At 38.3% G+C, this 26897-nt stretch overlaps 1 protein-coding gene and 1 long non-coding RNA gene across 12 annotated transcripts in view; one reads left to right on the top strand and one right to left on the bottom strand.

The window, feature by feature from the left end:
• Nucleotides 1-26897, top strand: part of WASF3 (WASP family member 3) — a 133143-nt gene that overhangs the window by 51154 nt on the left and 55092 nt on the right. For 4 of the 11 annotated variants that reach the window (XM_077868322.1, XM_077868321.1, XM_077868311.1 and 1 more), the window contains exon 2: nucleotides 9108-9190. The gene's annotated coding sequence lies outside the window, so the exon portion shown is untranslated. Of the gene's footprint in view, nucleotides 1-4890; nucleotides 5046-5092; nucleotides 5112-9107; nucleotides 9191-9712; nucleotides 9786-13868; nucleotides 14058-26897 lie in introns of those variants that run through there. The other 7 variants (XM_077868317.1, XM_077868315.1, XM_077868318.1 and 4 more) reach the window with 7 other exon arrangements.
• On the bottom strand, nucleotides 6867-17594 carry LOC144295805 (uncharacterized). Its single transcript, XR_013362889.1, has 3 exons — nucleotides 17464-17594; nucleotides 7412-7451; nucleotides 6867-7027 (listed from the first exon to the last, which is right to left on the bottom strand). It is a non-coding gene; the product is annotated as an uncharacterized LOC144295805 (long non-coding RNA).

The following is a 26897-nucleotide window of genomic DNA, read 5'->3' as shown; positions in this document are numbered from 1 at the left end:
AATAAGACACTATCCTTCTCTCAACTACTCCTAGCAGGCCCCACAGATCCCTGTGTAGGGACCTGGGTGGTATCTGTGGTAGCATGGGACTGTGGTTGATGTGGGGATAGGTGAGAAAGAGTCAGCAGACCCAAAGTGGGGCTGGAAGTTCAAGATTTGAGTTTGGCATGAAGGGAAAGCAAGTGAGTATTGGGATCAAGACAGGTCACATCTAGCCAATAAAGACACAGGTAACAAGTGAATCAGGTTCACAGGTGCTCACAACCAAAATGTGGCCAGACACCAGAGACAATTTATAGATACAGGAGAGCAGAAGAGACTCAAGCCAGTTGAAGAATAAAGCAGCTTTATTTTTTTTATTTTTTTTTAAGAGTTATTATTTTTTTTAATTTTTATTTATTTATGATAGTCACAGAGAGAGAGAGAGAGAGGCAGAGACACAGGCAGAGGGAGAAGCAGGCTCCCTGCACCGGGAGCCCGACGTGGGATTCGATCCCGGGTCTCCAGGATCGCGCCCTGGGCCAAAGGCAGGCACCAAACCGTAAAGCAGCTTTAATCATTGTTAAGAAAACTTCTTTTTAGTTTATGTGTTAGGGTGGTTGTGGAGATTAAAGGAGATGCTTCATGCAAAAGCCCTTTTGTAAGTGGCATGATGGTTCAAATTCCACTGGCAGTGGAGAGCCTATGGGATAGCGGGTTTCTTTTAATTCATTTATCATGTGGAAATAAGATAGTACTTTTTAATCAGAGGTGTTTCATGAAGGTCGTGATTCAGTGGAAATGGAATGGAAAAGGAACTGTTTTTAAGCAAGGTTAGTATATGTCTGAGATTTCACTTACAAACTTACAAATGCATAATCAGTATTAGAAAATTAATGTTTAATGTATATCGGAAGTGTCTTACATTTTTGGTTAATAAAAAGAGGAAATCTATTTCAAGAATAAGTCACTGAGCTGTGAAAAAAATAGAAGTCCATTTAGTAGGAAAATTACATGATGCTTCTCATTCTACAATCTGAAATAGACTATTTTTAGCATCTCTTTGAATCAGTGATGAATTCCAATTACAGGATTCAGTAATTAAAGCAGAGAAAAATATTAGCATCATTTAGGCAAGAAAATCTTTCACTTGAATTGGATCTCTTTCAACTTTTAAGTTGTTGTGTTCAGAGGCCTTCCCAGAATCGTTGGTTTGTCATCTTTATGGGGTCACAAGCAACAGGAGAAGTACCAGAACATCAGCCAAGGACACAGTGTTCCACTTTCAAGAAAGGGAGTTTAAAAAATTCTGGGATTCTGGGATGTCTAAATGGGCAAGTGTGTTGTATCTCTTGTTGTCTGCAGAATTCTGGAACAAATCTTCAGGGTCCCCTGGGCTTCGTCCTGCTTTCCCATCCTTCCTGTTGGCAGCTCACTCCCCCACCAGGACCGCTGTCCCTCTGTCCCCTGCATCTGTCCTGCCTGCAGCTTTCTTTCCTCGACTCTCAGGCTGCCTATGAGGGTCATGAAAGAAAGTGCTCGACAGAGCCAATTGGTATCACTCCACATTTGTATTTAATGGTTGTAGATTGTTCCATAATGTTGCTAAACAGCATTTAAAAAACTTTTTCATAGTCAGCAATCTTGCCTCAAGCTGGAAGCCTTATTTTATCTTGAGCAAGTTAATATTTATCTTTTTATGCCCTTTGCACAAAAGCTCATTAACTGGCTGAATTGAAACGAGTGTTCTGTTGACCCAAATTCTCCTGCTCTTTGCTTGGGTGAAGCCCAGCACTTAAAAGTGGTAAGCCATTGGGCCAGGATAAGGTCACTGGACACAAGGCGAATCCAACTTTCCAGGTTGAAGTAGGTCATGAAGAAGCATTGTGATTTTCTTTTTTTTTAATCTCAGCATTCAGGAAAAATAATTTTTTTGGCAGATGTTTTTTGAGTGTGAGTTGTGTGCCAAATACTGAGTTACGTACTAGGAATTTACTTGTTTATTTATTCATGACAGAGAGAGAACGAGAGAGTGAGAGCGAGAGCGAGAGCAAGAGAGAGAGAGAGAGAGAGAGAGAGAATGAGAGGCAGAGACATAGGCAGAGGGAGAAGCAGGCTCCCTGTAGGGAGCCCAATGTAGGACTAGATCCCAGAACCCTGGAATCATGCCCTGAGGCAAAGGCAGATGCTCAACCACTGAGCCACCCAGCTGCCCCGGCGGTACTAGGGATTTAATAAGGTAAATGAAAAAAAAATTTTCACAGTGAAGAGCGGTTAGGGGTCAGAAGTGTTAAGGCTCACGGGTGGCTGCCCAGGGCCCAACCTCTGCCATGAATAGTAAAAACAGAAAATAAACAAAAAACTGTAATATTTGCAGTAGGCAGAAGTATCATACAACTAGATCCATTTTTTCTTTGAAAACAGATTCCATTTAGTATAAATTTTTGAACGTTTCAGCCTCTAAATTCTTTGATCTCTTAGCAGCTCAGTGCATTCTGTTGTGATAATGAATAACTAGGCACATTTAGGGATAGAACTAAATCTGAACTTCTTCGATCATCTTGGTTTTAGGTTCCCTCTGTGCTCATGTATTCACTCAATATTTGTTTTCTTTTGGACCAAACATTGCTCAAGAGATTGCTGTGAATGTGATTTTGTGTAAAGCCCTGGGGGTATAAAGATGTGGGTGACACTCCTAACCCTGGTGGACAGCCCTGGTGGGTGTGACAGTGTGATGGGGAACAGATTGTAATGGTGGTGGTGGTGAAGCAAGTAGTAATAGCAATGATAGGTACTCTTTGTTGCTTATCATGTGCAAGGCCTGGATTGTCCTGCAGATTAGCATATATAACTCCCACAGTCTCATTTTTGTAGTTCAGGAGATTTAGGCTTAAGTAACCTGCTTGGAGTCTTGGACTGTGTAAGTAAGTGGGGGAAGTTGGTTGGAGCTCAATTCTAGCCTGGGAGTCCACTGCACTATGGCATTTGGTATTGCCCCTTTGCTTGCCCCTTTGCTTGGTAGACATGGAGAAGGGGGAAGGGGATGCTCCCGGGAGGCTGAACAGTGCTTTGCAGTGGAAGTGACTCTGAGTCACTAGGAAGGCCCACAAGCAGGGAGGCAGGGGTAGAGAAATGCAGGAGTGGGGACTCAGGGCATGAGTGCAGCTTGGGAGAGGAGGCCACCCTGTAGCCTGGGGGTCCTATCGCAGAGTGGTGGGGCCAGAATGGAGATTTCCTAATAAGCAGGAGTGGGCCTAGTGTGGTGGCAGCACCCAGGAGAGAGAACCAGTAGAACAAACTGGCAGGCTGGCTTCATTAGTGGGAAGTGTGTGCTGCTTCCCTCAGGCAACATCTGGTATACATTGTTCTGAGCACTGCACCTCCTGAAGGACCGGCCAGAGAGCACCTGGGAAAGGTGGGGCATTTAACTCTGCCTTTAGACACTTGGATGTTTGCAGAGCTGAGGGGGTGGTGGACTCTGCTTGCTTTCAATGGGCAAAGCAGAGCATTGTTTGGCAGTTAGAAAGATGTAGGCTCTTACTGAATATAAAGAAAGCCTTATCTCAAATAGTGTTTCTTAATGAGTGGGATTCCCCACTCATGGTTTCTCTCTCCTGAGGAGTGTTCAGGCAGGTGGGTGGGTACAGGGAGAGGGTGGGGTGGACCTCTGGACTCCTCCTAATGCTTGCCCTTGAGTTTCCTGTAGCTTCCCTGGAGTCTGGCATGCAGATTCAGTTTTCATTTCAGGAGCAAGCTCTGGATGTACTGCTCATGATCCTGACTTCCTCATGGTGTCCTAATACTTAAGAACTGATACAGCATTTATCTTTTTATTGACTTTGTATAATCTGTGCATCTCAGAGGATCATAACCAGTCTCTTGGTATCACTTTGAGTCCCATGCGGATTTAAGTCTTTTCCTGTTTATTGCAGCTCGTACTAGCTTTCTCTTCTCTCAAAACTCTGACCACAGCACTTTTGAACTTGCGGTGTGGTGTCTTTTCCTATATAGCCTTGCCTTTGTCTGACTCATGGTTGTATTTCTGATGCATAGTAGGATAGTAAGTGTTTGAATGGATTCATGAGTGGTTGACATGACCCAGATCTTTATCTGAGCTGTTTGATTCTTTGAGCATTATTAGCCTAGAGTGTGGACCAGCTGTGGATCTCTGCAAAAGTCATGTTATGTCAGGAATTGATTGTTCATTCCTCATATTTTACCAGGTAGTTACACTGTTGATTAAGTTAAGGGGAAGAAAATATTGTTTTTATGACCGTTGTATTTAGGTCTGGGATAAGGACTTTTTAATGAACAGATCACTCAAAACCGGGAGAATTTTTCACTTGGACTCATAATTAATGTGGTTTTATTAATTATTAAATACATGAAAGTGGACCTGGTTGACAGTGTGATATACATAGGTGACCAGTAAATATCAGCTAGCTGCAGTTCTGTTTTACTCATAGCACTATCCCTTCTGAGACTCGTTTCATATTCTTTGTGTTTATTTACTCTTCCTCACCAGATAAGATAAAGCTTTCTGGAGGCCAAGACCTTATTACTTAGAGTTTTTGTTTTACCTTCTACAAAACAACTCACTCATACATTGAATTGTGGGACTAGCTAAGTGTGTCCCTAACTGGCTCTAAATTCAAAGACGGAGGACTGTTCCAGCACTGGAAGTTAGAGTATAGGTATCCAACCTGAGAGAGGCCAAGGAGGGGAAACACAAGGCTGCTCTCTTTTACTGTGTCGTCAGATGTACGAGTCTAGCTGAAAATGTTCATATTAGACATTCTTATGAGATTGGTTTCTCTGCAGGTAACAGAGACTACAGGTTCTAAAGTGCCTAACAGTCTTGTAAATAGAACTTCACACGTGAATAGTTAAGAACACTGATGATGCAGTCTCCTGGGGGAGGGAGGACCCCTTAGAACTTGAGTTTGGTTAACAAGGTAGCCCTGGAAAACCCAGCCGGGAGACAGCTCTCTGGAACATGTGTGGGTGTTGTACACAGGGCAGCTTCTCAATTCTGGAAAACTGGATTCGAAAGCTTGAGAGGCATGGTGAGGACCAAAATAGTAAAGAAATCCTGGTACAATCAGATTAAGATAATATTGACGAGATTAACAGTAAGTTGTTTGGACACAACCTGTTCTCAGGTGACATGTTTTCCTGTTGCGGGGTTATTTATCTTATATTGACTTGGATGTTGTGGATAACTAAGATAAAAGGGCATATTACTAGGGTCAACTTCATTATCATTGAACCTTTAAAATGCTCTGTAGAACAAAATTAGGTATTTCATGAGATAAGTCATTTCTCTTAGCAGAGTGTAGAGGAATGTAAATTGAACAGCTGAACTGCTTAGGAGCTGAATGGTCTGTAATATATTTGTAATGACCTGAGTTCATCATAAGGCTGTTTAGTCCTCTCCTCCTCCATTCTTCCTATTTTTAGATAAAGACATTTTCCTAGGTAGTTATTTACCCTGGCTTGATTATCCTTGGTGTGTGATTATTGCCTTGCAATAATTTCACGATAACCGTTTTTCTTTTTTGTTTTGTTTTTTTTTTTTCTGTTTTTGTTTTTACTCTGAATAGCATAAGGAATTTTAATTTAGCAGTATTTTAAGAATTAAACTGATGTCTGGACACAGCATGAGTACATTTCGATGCCACCATACTGAAAGCAGTGTTGGATACCTGAAGGAGCAGGGATAGGTACTCTTTGAATGGGATCTTAAAGGGAGGAGTCAGTTTGTTATCTGTTCATTGGCTTGTTCATTCACCTGTTCAACAAATACTCGCATGTTCATATACCTTTCTCTTGGTATTCCTTTTCCCAGATACGGTACTAACCCAACTCAGTATCTCAAGCCTGAATTGGTAAGGGTTGCACTGTTTAGTACAGTAGCTGCTAGCTATGTGTTGCTATTTAAATGAACATTCATTAAAATGGAATAAAATTAATTTAGTTTCTCAGCCACAGTTGCCACATTTCAAGTGCCAAATGTGGCTGGAGGCTGCCATATTGGATGGTTTCATCTTCAGAACACAACCGTCATTGCCGGATAGTGCTGCATAAGTGGTCCTTGACTCTACCTCCCAAGAGACATCCTAGCATCCCATCCACCTATCACCCAGCACTTCTGTCAAGTTTGTTCCCTTTAAAAAAAATTCTTCCCATCTTATTTTATGTCATCATCTGTCATCTGGATTAGGGCACCTGTGTTACCAGGGCTGTGATATCTTTTCTACCTCTCCCTCCCTTCCACTGTTTTGATATCATGTATACACCTTTATCACATTGGATGCAGATTCCTTGTTTGTACAGTTTTCCTGTGGTGGACTAAGAGGTTGTTGGGGGGGTTGCGGGATTGGACTTTGGTCTTCTAGGGTGGGGACACATCACCGCAAGAAATAAGTGTTTATTGAGCAGCTAGAGAGCTGAATGGTTGTGGGGAGGAGGCTGTACTAGGCTGCATTCTGAAGGCTGGGCACAATTGGTGTGCATAGAAGTGAGAAGAGGGCCTTCATGCTGGGGGAGCATCATGGATGCAGACTCATTGGTAGGAAATTAACAGGGCAACTGTGCTCCTAGATCACAGCCACGGAGAAGCATTTTCAGTACCATCCAGAGCTTAACCATGGGACATAAATAGAATTTGAATTCTGGTGTTGCATATAAATGTGTTTCCCTAACACCTAAATAGAGGTGCTGGGTTTCACACTTAATAACCTTAAACTGTAGCTTCAAAGATAAACTCTCCCCCTATAATATTAAGCAACATGCTCACAAAGTCTAGTTGATTCTTCAAGACGTTTATGGTTTCCTGATTTTAGTGAGACATGGTAGCAGCAGAACAGGAAAGAAAAATGCATGTGTACATATCCAAAAAGGAAGCTGTTTAATGCAGCAGTTCAGAAAAGTGACTGCAGACAGACAGACCTATCCTGACCCTGTTTTCTTCCAAGCTGTGTCATCCTGGGCATATCATACCCTCTGGTCCTTGGTTTCCTCATTTTTTGTTGGAGATAGATATTACCTGCGTTGTGAAGATTAAGTTAAAATGTATGTGACATGTGAGCACTGTGCCTAATCCTGAGTAAACCATTCACCAAGTGATAGCTAATAACAATAGAACATAGCATTTCAGGCAAATGGGAAAACTTGTTGTATTTCCCAAAGGAAGAATTAACACATGATTGCTAAACACAAATGGTCATCCACTTTGGACCCTTTCCCTCACAATTAGCTAGATAGAGCCATATCTGAAGGGAAATGTATAGTGCTGGCTACTTTCAGAATCATGCAAATAAGGTGATCTGAGAGAGGTAAAATTGGGCCTGGATAATCAAAAACCCAGGGCTTATTCTCTCTGTTTGGAAATAAAGTGATCACTAATGCAAATTCCTTAGGAAGAACTCACTTTTTCTCTGCATAATCAAGAGAATGCTGTACAGCTGCTCCTAAGGAAAGAGAAGAAAATTATGCGCTGCTTTTAATTTTAAATAAGCAAACTAGTGGGACATGTATAAGTTAGAGGATCATTGAATGATCTATTTTTCCCCCTACTTTCAAAATGGTAGTGACATTCTAAACTGCATAGGTTCTCATCCACAGGCCTACATGTAATTCATCCATATCCAGAGAATCCTCTTTAGTAGACTCAAAGTTGTTTTCCCATTCAGAAATTGCATATTGCTCTTCTCCTGTGCCCACATGGCCTTTGCCTGGCCTCCTCCTCCCTACTCTTTGTCCCCCGAGAAGCTGTTTGATATATCCCACTCCTCTACCTGACTCTTGCCTTCTTGCAGCTACCTTAATGTATTATAATTATTAGAATATATTGATCACCATCACAAGACTTTTAGTTCTCTGATGAGCAGGCATTTTCTTATTCATTTCTATGTCTGCATTGTTTAAGGGGGAACTGACTCCTATAGGATGCTTGGTGAAGTTCTGCTGAATGAATGAATGATAGTCACCAAATTTTCTTCTGCATGTTCTTCCTAAGTAAACCATAACTCTGTTTGGGTAGGAAACTGTCATACTTTCTGTTACCACCTAGCTCCAGCACAATGATAAATAGTATCAGATTGCTCTATAATCTTGCTATTATGAGTATCAGTTATCCTGGAAACACTTTTTAGGATCATTCAGCAAGTATTAATTACTGTTTTATCCACATACATTATATTAAAGTATTTATAAAGTGATCAAGATTTTTATTGAATTCAAATATATTTTTTAAAAGATATATTTGTTTACTTTAGAGAAGGAAGGCATGTGGGGTAGAGTGAAAGAGAAAGAGAGTCTTAAAGAGACTCTGCATAGAGCACAGAGTCTGATGTGGGGCTCCATCTCATGACCCTGAGATCATGACCTGAGTGGAAACCATGAGTCCATGTTCAGCCAGCTGTGCCACCAGTATTTAAATTCAGAGGAGCCTGAATTTAAACACAATTTACTACAATTGTATTTAAATACCTGAAATACAGTTAATTTGTATTAATTAGTATAGAATGCTCTTGTCTGATAGAGTTCTTGTGTGAATCGTCATTGTTCGCTTCATGTGGGCAGTAGCAAAACCTTAATTTTTTTTTTTAATTTTTATTTATTTATGATAGTCACAGAGAGAGAGAGAGAGAGGCAGAGACATAGGCAGAGGGAGAAGCAGGCTCCATGCACCGGCAGCCCGACGTGGGATTCGATCCCGGGTCTCCAGGATCGCGCCCTGGGCCAAAGGCAGGCGCCAAACCACTGCGCCACCCAGGGATCCCAGTAGCAAAACCTTAAATGTATATGTGTTGAATCTATGAACTGAACTTCAGTTGAATATACCTGTAATATACTTGGCTTTTTGTTTTTCTGCCCTTTAGCTATTTACTATAATTTCTTAAAGTTAATTTCGGAGCTTATTACAGGATAAGGAGTTGGAATTGTACAGGAATTCACATACCGTATTAGTTCCTTGCTTAAACTAATTTAAAAAACTAGTTCTGGGACTAGAACTCCCTTGATGAAATTGTTGAAATGTGAAATTTGAATTTAAGACTTTCTTGAAGACTTGAATGCATTTTACTTACTGTTATTTAACTGTTTTTTTTTTTTTTTTTTTTTAGTTTTAGTTTTGATTGCCATTCTATTGATATCTGAGCCAAAGTGGTGATGCTACCTGAGGGAAATTTCTGCAACCCGTAATACGGTAAGAATGTGTGCCTCTTACCCATAAAGCCATTTAATTTCTGTAACATTATAGCTTAAAATTTTAATTTGAAAAAAAAAAATTTTAATTTGAAATAGAATACTGTGAAATATTCTAATATTTTGAAATATTACATATTAATATATTTTAACATATAAATATTAACAGCAGATAATATTTTAGAGCTTCAGATCCTAATCAACATTTCAAGAATTTGAACAAGAAAAAATATAACTTGCTATATTCATTTCATAGTAATATTTGTGTGAAAAGCAAATATGGCTGTATAGTTTATGACTTATTAAACTGGGGTCTCATTTTCCTCCCTACATATTTTGCCCATTTATTTTTAATTTCCTGGGGTTTAACCAGTTCTTTATTATCTAATTCTTGTTACTAATGAATGGATATGAGCAGTCAAGATGATAAAACTTAAATCTAGTTAGATTTTACTACATCTTACTCAGAACTGAGGTGGTGTTGATTCCAACAGTGACTAAAATGAGGTCTTGAATTTTTTAGAGATTTAAATTATCTATACTGCTCTATCTTCAAGGGATAATTCAAGAGTAATGAGACATGGCCAACCACTAAGGCAAGTTATTCCTTTGAGCTTCATTTTCCTTGTACAAAATGTCTATCATTTGTTTTATAGAATTGTAAATATCAGATGATCTATGGGAAATTGTCCTTTTCTCCCCCCCCCCCCCCCCCCCTTTTTGGGAAGTATAGAGGGAAAATAACAAAATTTTCGATTTTTAAGGTGTGCTTTAGAGAGAACATATTGCTCTTAATATCCTTTACAGAAAAGGATGCTGTAAGACTGGATCTTTAATTCTTTCTCACCTTGACTGGGCATATCATTTCATTAATTTACTATCAGAAAATTGAATTAGATTTCCATGCTTTACAGGTAGTTTTTCAGGAATACATCTGTGTGTGTGTGTGTGTGTGTTTAAAGATTTTATTTATTTGTGAGAAACACACACACAGAGAAAGGGGGGGGGGGACAGAGACACAGGCAGAGGGAGAAGCAGGCTCCATGCAGGGAGCCCGATGTGGGACTCGATCCCCCAGGATCACGCCCTGGGTGGCTGAAGGCAGGTGCTAAACTGCTGAGCCACCCAGAGATCCCCATACATCTGTTTTTGGATTAAGCTAGAAATCAATATCAGATTATCTGTGAGATCTCCAGATGTTTTGAAATTAAGTATCACATTCTAAAAGTTCTTTTTAGAAGGAATGGATAATGTACATTTCTCTTTATTTAGGAAATTGAATTTGTAGTTAAAAGCCCTCCTTCCCAAAAATGTTCTAAGCCTAAATGGACTCATTGGTGAATTCTACCAACTTACAAAGAAAGAAATAAAACCAATTATATTCAGAATCTTCAGAAAATGGAAGAGTACACTAATTTATGAGGCAGTTATTCTGATATAAAAATGCAAAGATATTTCTCAACAAAATACTAGCAACTTGAATAAAGTTTATATAAAAAGTATAATATGTCATGCTAACGTGCCATTTATTCCAGAAATGCAGGATTGGTTCTTCATTTGAAAATCAGTCATATAATTCACATTAGCAAGCTACACAGAATTCTTCAAACCTGTATTATCATCTCAATAGGCATAGAAAGAGCATTTAACAATATTTGTCATTTATTCACTATAAAAACTCGGAAAAGAAGGAGCTTTCTCAACTTGATAAGTAGTATCTATGAAAGATCTACAGCTAATAATTTTAATTACTGGTGAAAGACATAGTGTTTTTGCCTACCATTGGAAATAAGAAAGGATGGTCACTCAGTGTTCTTACTCTGACTTGTCCTAGTCAGTGCAGTAAAGAAAAAAGAAAAGAAATAAAAGGCATATAGATACAGAAAGAAGAAAAATTAAAGTCCCATGGCAAGGGACCTGAGAAATGAGCTTTTAGTCTTCTAGTCTCTGTGATATAGGGAAGGGGACAGAGGAGGTGGGAATAAATGTTGAATGCCGGTAGACAGTATCTGTTACATTTTGGTGTCTGTGGTTATGATCTGAAAATCATAAGAGCAAGGCCACATTTATATGCGTGATTTTAAGTTCCTGTTTTCTCTAAAGTTAAGTCAGCATAATCTGTTGGTAGAGTCTTAGTTCAGCATTTCTTCTTTCTGCTAATATAACCAGAAAGCTTTGTGCATGCAGTACTTAAAAGTTATGCATTGGTTTTAAACTTCATTAAATAGCTCTTGTTTTTTGATTTAAAGAAAAAGGCTATTTGAAGCAATGGTAAGATGTCTTCTTAAATTCTAAGAGGACATACAAAACTACTTGTGAAATCTATTATAACTATCTTTGGAAGAGTTAAAATTATTTCGTATGCTTGTCTATATCTCAGAATACTTGACGTATTTTGTGTAATAATGTAAGCCACATATGATGCCCTTTGATTTCTGCTAAGTAATTTCCATGTACATATTTTTATGATGTTTGGCAGGTAAGAATTGAGGAAACCTTGCGTCCTTGTCCCAGTTGCCTGGGATAGTTGTAAAGCAAGACAGTGTGTCTCTGGATGGTGTTACTGGAATCACTTCTAAGTCTCTTGCAATCAAATAGTTTCTCAGCCTTAATGGAATGCTTAAAAATGTCAACAAATTTATAGTGTAATAGTTGTGTGCATTTCCATTATATTTTGCCTTTTTTTTTTTTTTTTTGCGTTTTCATTTTGATTGCAGTTGACCCTTGAACAGTGCAGCAGGTAGGGGCACTGACTCCCACACAGTCAAATCCACTTACAGGTTTTTTTTTTTTTTTTTTTTTTTTACTTACAACTTTTGACTCCTCCAGAACTTAACTACTGATAGCCTTGACTAGAAGCCTTACCAATGCTATAAACAGTCAGTTAACATATATTTTGTATATTGTGTGTAATACATACTGTGTTCTTAGCATAAAGTAAGTTAGGGAAGAGAAAATATTGCTAAGAAAATCATAAAGAAGAGAAAATACATTTACAGTACTGTATTAATAAAAAAAATCCACTTATAAGTGGACCATGTTGTTCAAGCCCATGTTGTTCAAGGATCAGCTGTATGTGTTATTGGCCATATCTGGTGCTGGATACAGGGTATGCAGAGTAGTGGTGTAGTAGAGGGAGTGTAAGTTTAGGAGTTAATAGAAAATCTTGGTTCAAATGCTAAAAACATATAGGTTTAAGCTTTTGAGCAAAATCACTTAAATCCTTGATTCTCATTTCCTTCATCTCTAAAAGGAGGATAATCTTGATGAGCTGCTGAAAACATGAAAAATAATACTCAGAGCTTATAGCAGACAGTGGGTGTTCAAATGGTGATGCTAATAGAGGATCTTAGTTGCAGAAATGTTATAAGACTCTGGTATCTGACAGATTTGGTTTTGAATTGGATTGAAAGAATTACTATTTTTAAAATATCTATATTACAGAAAGCAATCTACAGATTCAGTGCAATCCATATCAGAATTCCAATGGTATTTTTCACAGAAATAGAGCCTAATTTTAAAATTTGTATGAAACCACAAAAAATCCTGCCTGGATAGCCAAAGCAATCTTGAGAAAGAAGAACAAAGCTGGAGGCATTATGTTCCTGGAATGCAAACTATATTACCAACCTACAGTAATCAAAACATTATGGTCTTACTATAAAAGCAGACACATAGGTCAGTGGAACAGAATAGAGAACCCAGATATATAATCCATACATATATGGTCAGTTTATGAGAGAGCAGCCAAGAATGTACAATGAGACAGTCTCTTTAATAAATGGTGTTGGGAAAACTGGACAGCTACATACAAAAGAATGAAACTGGGCCACTAACTCTACAGCATAAACAAAAATTAACTTAAAATGGGTTAAAGACATAAATGTGAGTCCAGAATCCATAAAAATTCTATAAGAAAGTATAGATGGTCTGGGTGTTGATTTTGTGAATCTGAATTCCAAAAGCCAGGGCAACAAAAGCAAAAATAAGCAAATGGGACTACATCAAACTAAAAAGCTTCTGCACAGCAAAGGAAACCATCAACAAAATGAAATGGCAACTGCTGAATGGGAGAAAATATTTGCAACTCCTATCTCTGGTAAGGGCTTAATATCTAAGATATATTAAAAACTCATACAATTCAGTAGCAAGAAAAATCTAATTATAAAAGAGGCAGAAGATCTGACTAGATATTTTTTTCAAAGAAGACACTGGTTGGGCAGCAAGTATATGAAAAGATGCTACATATCACTGCTCATCAGGGAAATGCAGATCAAAACCACGATGAGATATTCCCTTACACCTGTTAAAATGGCTATTATCAAAAAGTTAGTGCTGGTAAGAAGGAACCCTTGTGCATTGTTGGTGGGAATGTAAATTGGGGCAACCTTGTGGAAAACAGTATGGAGTGGAGGTTTCTCAAAAAGTTACAAGTAGAACTGCCATGTGATTCAGCAGTTCCACTTCTGGATATTTATCTAATGAAAATGAAAACACTAATTTAAGAAGATATCTGTACCCCCATGTTCACTGCAGCATTGTACTCAGTAGACAAGGTATGCAAACACTTAAGTGTCCAGTAGTGGATGGATAGATAAAAAAGAATACTATATGGTATATGGAAACAATAATGGAATACTATTCAGCCACAAAAAAGAATGAAATCTTGCCATTTGCAGGAACGTGGATGGACCTTGAGGACTAAGTGAAATAAATCAGACAAAGAAAGCCAAATGCTGTGTGATTTCACTTACATGAAGAATTAAAACAACAACCAAGGTTGTAAATACAGAGAACAGATTGGTGGTTGCCAGAGGTGGAGAGTCGAAGGTGGGAGAAATGAGTGAAATGAGTGAAGGGTTCAGAAGGTACAGACTTCCAAATATAAATAAGTCCTGGGGATATAATGTACAGCGTGGTGATTATAATTAATAATACTATATTGCATATTTGAAAATTGTTAAAACAAGGTAGATCTTAAAAGTCCTCATCATAAGAAAAAAGCAACAGCATGTGGCAATGAATGTTACCTTGTGATGATCATTTACATACAAATTCAAATCACTGTGGTGTACACCTGCAGCTAATACAGTTGACCCTTGAACAGCACAGGGGTTGGGGTCCCAACCTCCGACAGAGTAAAAAATCTGCATTATCATTTTTGACTGTTCAAAAACTTTACCAATAGTCTTTTGTTGACTAGAGCCTTACTGATAACATAAGCAGTTGATTAACACATACTTGGTATGTTGTATGTATTACAAACTGTATTCTTACAATAAGTGAGAGAAGAGTCAGTGTTGCTAGGAAAATCACAAGGAGAGAAATTATATTTACAGTATTGTACCGTATTTATAAAAACAAAAACAAAAGCCACATATAAATGGAGCCGTGCAGTTCAAATCCATGTTGTCCAAGGGTCAGCTGTATTTTAGACCTCAGTGACATAGTGTATTAAATGCTTATGTATGCAAATGTTCCCACTTGTCATATTACCATGTAGCTTTATAATTTGGTTTCTTTGGTCGATTTTTTATAAAGTTACCTAGAAATCCTGTGTGATCCTTTTGATGGTGCTCTTGATTTGCTTGCTGGAATACATTCAGAGGAATGGAATTGATAGGATGCCAGACTTGATGTTTTGAGACCAAGTACGTAGGTTACAAATTTGAGAAATTTTACTCTCATGTTTCTCTTTGTGCTTTCATGACCCAAACGATTGGGAATGGTTAACTAAAACAGCCATTTAATTGATCTTAACTTTCTTTCATGAGCGTAATTTCTAGTTGCCAAAAATATTGCCATCAGGATGCTTTTTGTTTCTAAAAACACCAAAACCTATGTTTAGTAGCATGTATGCTAGCGAACAGTTGCTAGATTCTAAGCTTTATTGCAGTTTTAATTTTATCTCATTTCTTACTGTTCATTCATGTGAAATTACCAACATTTGGCTGTTTTTACCAACAAAAGTGGTAACTTCATGTGGTTCAACTTGGTGTTTTGGGGTATGGTAACAATGTTTTCTTCACACACTTGGCAAATTATCTAATTTTGTATCTTAAAATTTGTTGTTTCCTCTAAGAACTTAAGCCTTAATGCATTTTGGATTTTGTAAATTTGTTTGGTGAATGTCATTCACAAATGATGCAAAAGAGTAAGTTAGAGAAAAATATCTGATACTTCTCTCTTAACAAAAAGAGGAGATGCTAATTTTTTAGAAGACTTTTAATTTATGGTTCACTGGTTAATTGGAAACAAAAACTAAAGCTTTTTGAGAATTAAACCTTGAGGTCATAGGTAATATCAGGGAAATTCTGAGTACGTAAAATTTCTTTTTGAACTTCTAAATTCTTTGAGATCAGTCTTTTTCCAAAAGTCATGTCTCTAGCAAAGTGTTAAAATGCTGTTGGTGTTTTTGGCTTCTGAGTGTTTATTGACATATTTTATATTATAAAAACAATGCCATTTAGCTTAATTTAACATTCTGTTTGTAAAATGTGTGTAGTTCACATGTTTATTATACCCTGAATAAGGAGCTGATGATTGGAGTTTTGTTGAAAGGGCGTTAATTTAACAAATAGTTCGTGTGGGTTTAAGTAATAATATTGTGGTAAATAGCATGCACACTTCTCATGTTCATCACAATGTGGTACTGATTAATGGCATCTTCCTTTTGCTGTCCAATTAAAGTGAAAAGGGAGGTAGTTCAATTTCTTTTTAATTTGTCAAGTAAGCATTTATTTGTATAGAGTAATATCTAGTGTCTGCATTCCACTTTATGGTGGTCACTGGGTCTGCAGCTATGCTTTCTCATCACAGCCCTTTCAGGCAAGCAGGCAGGTATGATGGCTGCTGTATTTTAGATAAGGAGTTGGGTGTAGTGGGACTTATATGGCTTCCCCCAGGCCTCAGCTCTTGAGGAACTAGGGCTTTTCTTGCTGCTGCCTCTGCTTCCCTGCACAGCTTGTCTGGCCGGAAGACTGTTTCATGTGGCACACTAGCTGATGAGGTTGGTGGAGTCAAAGCCCCTTCAGGTGAGGGAATTCTGTAGGAGGATAACTTGCCTTAGGGAACTGAACTCATTTCTGTTTATTATGCCACTAACTGGCTCTTTGTAAACACTCTTGGAGCAATAGCCTGTCTTGATCGCTAATTTTATCTTTTTTTTTTTTTTAAGATTTTATTTATTTATTAATGAGAGATGCAGAAAGAGAGGCAGAGACACAGGCAGAGGGAGAAGCAGGCTCCATGCAGGGAACCTGATGTGGGACTCTCCCAGGACTCCAGGATCATTCCCTGGGCCAAAGACAGGCATTCAACCACTGAGCCACCCAGGCTTCCCTAATTTTATCTTTTATCTCTGTTTCTCCCAGTGTGATACTTAATCCTGTGTCTGTGGCTAATAGCAGAGTTATCTCTACTAGCTCCTCATGTTAGCATCTAAGTAGTAAATAAATGTTCAGTGATTTCCCCATTAATTTGCTGTCCTTATTTTCTTATCCATCACCACTGACCCATTTTTGAACAGCTTTATTGAGGCATAATTGACATAAACAATATTTAAAATGTACAGTCTGATAAATTCTGGCATGTGCACACACCCATGAAACCATCACTATATACAAGAAAGTGAATATACCAGTACCTACAGAAGTTTGCTTGTGGCAAACTGTCCCTTTATCATCTGTCCCTCCTGTCTGTTCCCCACCCCCAGGGCCACCACTGATCTGCTTTCTATCACTGTAGATAGTTTGCATTTCTTAGAGTGTTATTGTAAAGGAAGCGCACTCCTTGATGTATCTCTGGTACTATAAATTCTACACTCAGCATCACTTCAATTCTGACACCAGACGTGTGGGTTTTCCACACATCAGGCAATTTGACACCAGCTGGGTGACCAACAATTTAACTCAATTTTGACATTTATCTCCCTGGAGTCAGTATCAGACCCTACAGGTTAAGGTTTCTGTCCCATAAGCCTGCTTCCTCCCCCACAACCCGCCCAACGTCATTCACAAGCCCAGACTATTTCCTGTACTTCTGACTGACTGGCTCTAAATTGGGGGTTCCCACGACCCCCTTCTTGGGTTTTATATTGAGTGGCTTACAGAACTCCGGACACCAGTTTGCTTTCTAGATTACTAGCTTATTACAGAAGATTTTAAAGAATATGGTTGAGCAGTCAGAGGTTTGGCAGAACACAGGAGCCTCTGTCCCCATGGAGTATGGGATATGCCACTCTCCCAGTATATGAATACATTCTGGCTCACCAACCTGGAAGCGCTGTCCTTTTGGGTTTTTATGGAGGCTTTGTTACATAGGTATGATTGATTAAATCATTGACCTGTGATGATTGAACTCAGTCAAGCCCTTCCTTCTTCTCCAAAGTTGGGGGTGGGTAGAACTGAAAGTTCTAATCCTCTAATCATGTCATAGGTTCCCCTGGCAACCAGCCCCTATCCTTAGTGTCTTTCCTAAAGTCATCTCAGTAATATATTCAGGTGAGGTTGAGAAGGATTTGTTAGGAATATCAAAACCATAGCTCTTATCACTTAGGAAATTCCAAGGATTTTAAGAGCACTGTGCCAGAAATGGGGGTGAAAACTAAATATATATTTCTTATTATAAATCACAGTATCACAGTGATATAAAAGGAATACAGAATATACTCTTTTTGGTCTGGTTTATATTCAGCGTATTTATCTTCAGATTCATTCATGTTGTTACATGTATCAATAATTCATTCCCATATTATTGCTGATTTAGTAAAATTTATCTATTCACCTGTTGTGGATTTGGGGATTGTTTCTATTTTTGGGTTATTTTGGCTACTACAATAAAGCTGTATGAACATTCATGTGCAAATCTGCATGTGGGCGTATGCTTTTATTTCTTTTGCATAAATACCTAGGAGTGGAATGGCTGGATCATATGATAAGTGTGTGTTTAACTTTTTAAGAAACAGCTACACTGTTTTCAAAAGTGACTGTGTTATTTTACATTTTCTTCAGAAGAGTGTGAATGTTCCAGTTGGTATTGTCGGTCTTTTTAAGGTTGGCTATTCTAATAGGCATGTGCTGGTGCTCATTGTGGTTTTAATTTTACGTCCTTCACCATGAGTGGTGTTGAGTATCTTTCAGGCACTTGTTGACCATCTGTCCTCTGAGAAGTGTCTGTTCAAAACTTTTGCTCATATGTTTCCTTGAATAGTCTGCTTTTTTATTGAGTTTTGAGAGCTCTTTATATAAAGACCTTTACTAGATACGTGATTTGTACTTCTGTCCATTTTATTAGCAGTTTTTTCCCTTATATTCCAGAATGTAACTTTGGGGAGTGTTGTGGGATTCATTTGTATTCTCCTTTTTGGCACTTTACCCATCTGCCCTCCAAGAGACCTGACCTCCTCAATATCCTCTTCATTTTTTTCCTACCCTTTCTTTCCCTTTATGTCAACATATTTGGTCTGTACTCTCTTTTCCTTAGGGTTAGCTTCTCAGCTATCTGTATACGAGTTAATCCCTTCCAGGATGTAGCCCCCTCTTCAGGGTAGAAATGATTTTTTAATTATCATAGACTGTGTTTGTTGACTCTAGGATGGGCAGTGCATTGTTTCTGGAGTCTGGAGATCTGCCATTCTGGTGTTGATCAGTATCACATTGGTCCAACCTAAGGTACTCCAGACTCCTTGTCAGAAGCCAGAGCTGGGGTTCAGAATCAAAGATGGAAACCCTGGAGACAGACTTACCAACATCTCCTAGTTACTAAATGTTGTTTATTGCTAATATAATTGCACTGTGCTTACCATGTGATTTTGATTTTTTTGAAATTTGTTCACTTTTTTTTCCTATTTATTAATTCATCGTCCTTTAAAAACAACCTTTTCATGTGTGTTTGAGAAGAATACATTCTTACATTGTTATGTGCAATATTTTAAATATCAGTTAAAATTTGCTAATTGTATATAGTTTAAAGTATGAATGTTTTTTGGTTTCTGAAAGAAGTATGTTGGGATCTTGTAAAAAAAAAAAGAGTAATAAAAGCTCTCAATATGAAATGGGTATTTGCCTTCATTTATTTTATTGCTTTCACTTGAATTTCCCTTATGTCTCATGTTAATATTGCTATACTTGCCTTTCTGTTGTTAGCGTTGACCTACTATAGTTTTGTAGACCCTTCGTTTTCATTCTTCCTGGTTATTTCATTTTAGATGTTGTCTTGAATATTTAGTTTTTTTTTTAAAAAAACACTGAGTTTGTGTGCTCCTCTCTTTTAACAGAGACTTATGTACAGTTGATATTTGAACCACACAGGTCTGAACTGTGTGGGTCTACTATGCAATTTTTTAAAAATCATACAGTGCTGTGTATGTATTTTCCATAATGATTTTCTTAATATTTTCTTTTCTCTAGCTTACTTTATTGTAAGAATACAGTTTATGTCTCATTTTGATTGAGAGATTTACTTAATATTGCTAGGGCCTAAAGAAGAATAGTAAGCTATCTACAAGCTAGTTTGTTGTAAGAATAGTGTTTATAATAGATATACAAAATTTGCATTAATTGTTATGTTATTGGTAAGGCTTCTGGTCAACAGTAAGCTATTAGTAATTAAGATTTGGGGGAATCCAAAGCTGTATGCAGATTTTTGACAGCGTGGGGGATACCAGGGCCCCTAATCCTCCTGTTGTTCAAGAGTCAACCATAGTGGATAAGAACACTGTTATGGAGTGTGGGTCAAATTTACCTGACTCTTGGTGCTTCAGTTTCTTTGCTATAAAAGGGAAGTATTTTGTAAGAATTAAATGTGTTAATATATTTAAAACACATACTAATGCCTGGCACGTTATATAAGTTTTAGCCATTATATTAATAGATGAGTTCACCAATGAACATTCATTATAATTATGCAAAAGGCTACTATTAGTGCATTTTATTTCATTAAGAAATTTAAAAAATCCATTTCCTGCCCATTGCTAAGTTTATTAGTTTTTCTCTGTAATAGTTTGTTGTTGATACATCAGGTATTTTTTAGTTGTCTGCACTAAATCAAAACAATAATTACACATATAATACTTGAATGTATTCTTTTTTAAAAAACTTGGAGCATATTTGAGATTAAAGCACTTTTTGACTCTCATGTCCATCCATCCACCATAGAGGTAATCATGTTACGAATTTGGGATGCTTTTTTCCCCCAGACCTTTGGTAGGCTTATTTGTATGTACACATGAAGGAAATATGTAGTTACTTTTGCACAAATGGTATACTGTTAATTGTAAACCTTTTTTCATTCATCACTGTATTTTAGAGATCACTCCATATATATATACCTTGTTGCTTTTGACAGCTGCCTTTCCCTTTTAGTAGTCATTTCCAGTCTTTCACTACAGCAGTAATGCAGTGAATATTGTTGTATATGAATCCTTGTGCCAAATGAGAGTGTTTCTTTCAGAAGAATAAGCGGCAGAAATGGTAGGTCAAAGATATGATATTTATAGTTTTATTAGCTATAACCCTTTGGAAAGACAATTTGCCATTATTTACACATCCATGGACTAACTGTACTATTTACCTTTCTAAAACTTGATAGACACACTTAAATTTTGCCAACATGGTAAGGGGGAAATCGAATTTCTTGTGGTTCCACTATCCTGAGTGTTAGGGAGATGAAGCATCTTCTTATCCCTGGGTTGGTTGCTATTTGTATTTTTCTGATGGGAGTTGTCTAGGTCTTCCCATTGTGGTTCTCTAGCCACACACAGTGATGACCACATTCTCTGTCTTGTGTTTGGCTTATTGTGTCCTTTAATCTGATCCTTTTGCCTTTTAACTTTTGGAGAGTATCCGTCATTTCTAGTTTTCTTGTGTTACTGCATATATTTTAAGTGTAGATCTTTTTTGTCATTTCTGGGGATTTGAAGCCTAAGGAGAAGAATAGGGCGTTCTGTTTATACTCCTCACCTAGACTTGGTACTCTTTTTTTTTTTTTTTTTTTTCAGTCTTCTTGTCCAAATTACATAGCTTTTGAAATGATTTCCTGTAAAGAGTTAATAGTCACACATACACACACACACACATACCCTGGTTCTTATAAAAATCTCATTTTGGTTGAGGGATTTACTTACTATTGGTAGGGCCTAAAGAAGAACAGTAAATTACCTATAATCCAAGTCAAGGAAAAGGAGGTGCTTCCTTTTCCCTTGTCTCAAAGATTATGTTAAACTGCAGGCTACCTTACTATACTCATATACAACAGCATTTCTCTCATTCTCTCTAGAGATGGAATATACTCATGGTCTTACACACACAACTTCCTGGCAGATGTCAAAGGGGATTTGAGTTACCAGGGGTCAGCTGGATCATGCACAGCAGAGATGTAGGCAGAATGCTTCCCTGGCCTGGAAAGTAGGATAGGACACAAATATCTGGCTTTCCAAAAGCCAGTCACATTATAAAAATTCATTTATATTGAAAATACAAAACAGAATAAGATTAGGAGATCTAATGTTTATCCTTATAGCAAACAGGCAGCACTGGGAGTTGGGGGACCAGACAAAACTCTTGTTTGTACAATAACAGGATACTTTGTATAAATGGAACCTTGGAAATATAGACCAACTTCTTCCTTTCATAGTTGGAGTTGACCATGGAGTCATGGCAGATGGTCAGATGCTTGGTTCAGTGTTGGGAGGGTAGCGGGAAGTAGAGGAAAAAGAAGCATCATATAGAAGTCAAGGCTTACTTGCATACTAAGGCAGAGAATTTTTGCTGCCTTGACTGCCTTTATATACTGATAAAACACAAAAGTGAAGTAGCCTTGGCTTCTTGCAAATGGATCTTATGGGGGAACAGTTACAGATAAGAATGCGGTGGGCAGAGCACCAGCTACGTCAGAGATTGAGCTTCTAATGTCTCCTCCATCCTTGGCAGATCTCCATAATGCGAGTGATTTGGGATCTCTCTGTCTTGATCTCCGTCTATAAGAAGAAGTCTAAATCGCCCAGGTTCCATTTAATCTAAAAAAGTTTATTTTATTAAATAGCTGGTTTTGTTGGCTGGTCAAAGAAGGGAAGGAAAATAGTTGCTGGAAAAAGCATCTCCAAGGTTCCTAGGATAGTAACATGTATCAGGATGAATTTTATGCACGACAAAGAAACCTGGAAAACATATGTATGCTCAAATATAAAATATATTCTTTAGTGTCAGATGTGTTGAGTATCTGGTTACATGGACAGCAGGGACAGAAGACAAATATATTTTTAAAACATTTCACATCCAGTAAAAACTTAGTAATTTATTTAAATTAGAAAAAATCTAGACTGAAGAAGCATAAGAATCAATTTTGATAAGTTTAGATAAATAGAAGAAGTGATGGAAGGTTCTAGAAAGAGGCTTTTTTGGTTTTGTTTTGTTTTTGAGTACTCCTCACTCTCCCCCATGATACCCAAGAGAAAAGAGCAGAGGAAAGAGACCCAAGATTGTTCTTTGCCAAGATCCCTGTTCTGCTTCTCTGTATTCTCACTTAGAACAGATTGCTTTTCATCACTTATGCTGGCTTTGAGGTTTCTTCCCTCAGCAGGGAAACTGCAAGATAGGAGGCAATGGGAAAACTTTGCTGGGGAGAAATCTCAACCTAGACATCTAATCTCTGCCTTTTGTTAGATCCAGATACCAGCTTCTACCTCAAGTGTCTTTTGGTGCCTTGTTGTAGCTCATAGAAGGTAAATGACCACTTCTTATCTCAGAATGCCCTCCAAAAATAGGTACTTGACCGGTTTCAGGTATATCACAGGTTTAAGGTATATCACATTATTCTGCAGATGTGAATCAGCTATTTTTCCCTGGGATGCTTGCTTAGTTACTGAGGCTGCTTAGCGATTTTTAGAAGTAATAGAATGCTTCCTGTAAACCTTGAGAAAAGACTTCCGTTCTCCCATCCGCTATGCTTAATGAGCAGCAGCTCCCATGTGCCGGGCCTGGTGCTGCAGGCTCTGTGATGCTGTGTCCCCTTCCCACCACTGAGTCTTTCTGATTTAATTTAATTTAATTTAATTTACCAGGTATGAGAAATACCTACAATGTAGTCTTGTCACACTGGGTTGTAACTTAATTTATGTCTGTGTCTCACTAAACCATTAATTCCTTGAGGAACGGGAAAGGGATTGTGTCTTATTTTTGTCTATACTTTGTATTTGCACTGGCTAAAGAGTAATAAAAATGCACTAAGTGTTTTGAGAGCAGATGACTCGAATGTGGTAGTTTCTGAAAGGCAGAGGAATATGTAACAAAGGGAAAAATACAAAAGCATGTCGGAGCTGGAGGAGACGGAGGGAGCAAATCTGTTTTTCTTAAGAGGAAACTGAGGCCCACCTTGATTATGAAACTTGCACAGGGTTGTGCATTGTTAGTGGCAGAGCTAGGACCACAAGCCAGGTCCCCTTGTTCCTGCTTTACTGTACTTTCCTGGGTCTTACCACGTGGAAACACACAGACCATGTTCTAAATAGTGAAATGTAGTCCGTTATCTCACCGAAACACTATTGATTAAATCTTACCCAGTTTTCCCCGACCCTTCCCAGCTTCGAATCTGAAGCTTCACTAAGACAGAAGGTGAGGCAGTGTAGCTCTAGAAGATAATGTAACGGATTGGGAGTTGAGGAATTCTATACTCTTCCTTTGGCTGTGGGAATGTAGTATTTAGTAGTGAGTATCTTCTGGGGTATGTCAGTAGGCAAGCAGCATGCCGTGAAACTGGGGTACAGAGATGTGGCCCTTGCCCTTCAAAATAAAAAAAGACCAGTGGAAAATATGGTGGGAAGTCAGAGCAAGGGCTTGCAGCACTGTGTCACTCGTTTCTGTATGAGTGTGGGGCCAGGACTACGTCTGCGTGGGTCATTCTTGAGTACAAAACTCGCACATAGAAGTCAACATGATTAAAAAGCCAGACATCTGCAGTATGCACACGTTTAGTTCAGCCCCATAATATAGTCTGTACTGTGTGATTTAGTTCTGCCTCTCACTGCACTCTGATTGCCTGGCATGCGGCAATCAGAGCAAAGGTTACCAGCACATCAAGAATAGAAAAGACAGAATCATTAACACTGTCAGGTTCTGCAGTCTGTGCATGCTCTCAGAACTCACAGGATGGTCTTTATGGCTGCATAGTGGAGAAAGGAACCCATTACAATCTACTCGTTCAATTTTGTACACTCAGCTTTCTCTTACTATCAGTAATATAGTTTTTAAATATGTCATAAAGACTTAATGCAGTTAGTAAGTTACTCTGCATCTAGTCAGCCCTTCCTATAAGTGCAATATTAGCTGGGGAAAGATCACAGTTGGGGGTTTTGATTTAATGTATACTGCCCATTGCAGTATATTCCATGCATGAAAGTGATCTATTATCCATACTAATTTAATGCTGTTATTCCTTTCTTTCCAAAATAGTTTGCTCACTTTGAGTCTGTGCACACAAATATTTAGAGTACACTCAAATGTTTAATCCTCAGGAATATCAGTTTGCCTTCTTTTCCCTTTGTGAATACAGTTAGCAATTTAAAGTCTTAACAAAAGAGGAAACTAATATATTCATCCTGTTCTTACCATGATGGCAGAGAGTTTCTCTTCCAATTAGGTTGTAAAAAGTCGCCTAATGAGCATTGCTTCCATCAGTATGAAAGAGAAGAAACCAGATGATCTACAGATAACTTTTCTTGAATTGTAAAGAATAACACGCCCTCTTGAGCTATTTTGTGTTTTGCAGAGCATGGGAGGAACAGGTGACCACCATAGAAGTGGCTAAAATGAGTTCTTAAAGTTGAGTGTGAGTTAACACATCTATTTAGAATAATCAGGAGCCCAGATACCAGTGGGGGGTTCACATTCACAAGCTCTTTTCTAAGAGCCTCTATCAGGTCCTTGTAAGAAAGATGAGTGGCAAGCCTAGATTGGACAGGACCCCACTGGTAGTGTAGCCACATGGGAGATGACCGTACTGACGAACTGGCAGGATGAAGGGCAGTTATCCTGCCCCTTCTCTCCTTTGACACAGAAGTTGTTGGGAGGGCAGCAGATCCTCTTGCCCCCAGGACCAAGGTAATATTACTGCTTCTGGAGGAAGGGTAGGAGACACTTTTGTCCACCTTTTGTAACCAGCAAAGATCTGCTTCTGGGGCCAAGCACAGTGGCAAAACCAGGATAACCTCTTAGCCCCAGGATCTTTCACTGATAGAAAACAAAGTTCTGCTTATGGTGCATGAGGAGCAGAAAACTCTTATGCCCAAGACATGGGCAGATAGAAGGCGGAGTTCAGTTGCCATGGGAAGGCCTTGCTCTGAAGTCCAGCTCCCTAGGTCTTTCCTAAGATACAGGCTGGACCAGGAGAACCAAGAACTTTCCCTGCTCTTACCATGAACCTCACATCTAGAAACAAAGCAACAGCACTCCTCTGCTGGAAGGTGAGAGTGTGGAGAGGGACTCCTTTATGACACAGGTGTGAAGGGACTGCCAGGTAGAGCAGGAACACTTAAGAAAAATCTGGCTTTTCAGACCCCACACCTGGTACAAGGTAGCAGTCCATCGCTGGGGGATTTTGATGCTCTGCTACATTAGATAACAGTAGGTTGATTCAAATCCTCTGTAGTAATGGCATGTTGGAAGACCAGGCAAGCCCATTTCCAGGTGGAAATACTGTTTGCCCTAAGTTGCTAGTGTTCTACAAATGATGTCCAGCATCGAGGCCAAAAAAAAAAAAAAAAAAAAAAAAAAAGCCACAAAAGGCAAGAAAAGCAATCCATTGTCAGAAGATAAGGCTATTAACAGAAACAGACTCAGAGATAACCCAGATGTGGAAACTATCAGAGACTTTAAAATAGCTGTGATTAATGTATTTTAAGTTGTAGTGGAAAAAGTGGACAAACATGCATGGACTTGTAAAGAATGTCAACAAGAGATGAAAACTTTTTTAAAAAGAGAGTTAAATGGAAACTACTGGATGCAAAAAACATTTTAAGTTGGGTTTGTTAGCAAACTGGACATAGCTGAAGAAAGGATCAGTTAATTGAAGCTTAAGTCAACAATATAAAATGAAATTATCAGATGTGTGGCATTTCTGTTTTTAATTTTTTGAGAAACCTCCATACCATTTTCCACAATGGCTGCACCAGTTTGCATTCCCACTAACACTGCACAGAGGTTACTTTCTCTCCACATCCTCACCAACACTTGTCATTTCTTGTCTTTTTTGATAGTAGCCATATTGTCAGGTATGAGTTAAGATCTCTTTGTGGTTTTGATTTGCATTTCCCTGATGACTAGTGGTATTGGGCATGTTCTCATGTTGTGTGTTTATTTATTTATTTTTATGTTGTCTGTTTTTGATTGTATTATTTGTTTTCTTGGTGTTGACTTGTTTACCCCCCAAAAAAACCCAAAAACACTAATTTGAAAAGGTCTGTGCACCCCTACGTTTCTGGCAGCATTATTTACACTAGCCAAGATATGAAAGCAACCCAGGTGTCCATCGATAGATGAATGGATAAAGATGTTTGTCTATCTATCTGTAAATATATGGCTATATGTGTATATATATTTATATTTATATATTTATATAATGGAATACTAAGCCATAAAAAAGATAAGCTCTTGATATTTGCAACATGGATGGACTTAGGGGGCATTATGCGAAGTGAAGTAAGTCAGACAGAGAAA

The sequence above is a fragment of the Canis aureus genome, chromosome 24 (genome assembly GCF_053574225.1).
Source record: "Canis aureus isolate CA01 chromosome 24, VMU_Caureus_v.1.0, whole genome shotgun sequence".
In the NCBI taxonomy this organism is placed as follows: domain Eukaryota; kingdom Metazoa; phylum Chordata; class Mammalia; order Carnivora; family Canidae; genus Canis; species Canis aureus.
Note: the sequence above shows the minus strand (reverse complement) of the source record. Positions and strands in the feature narration are given on the sequence as shown.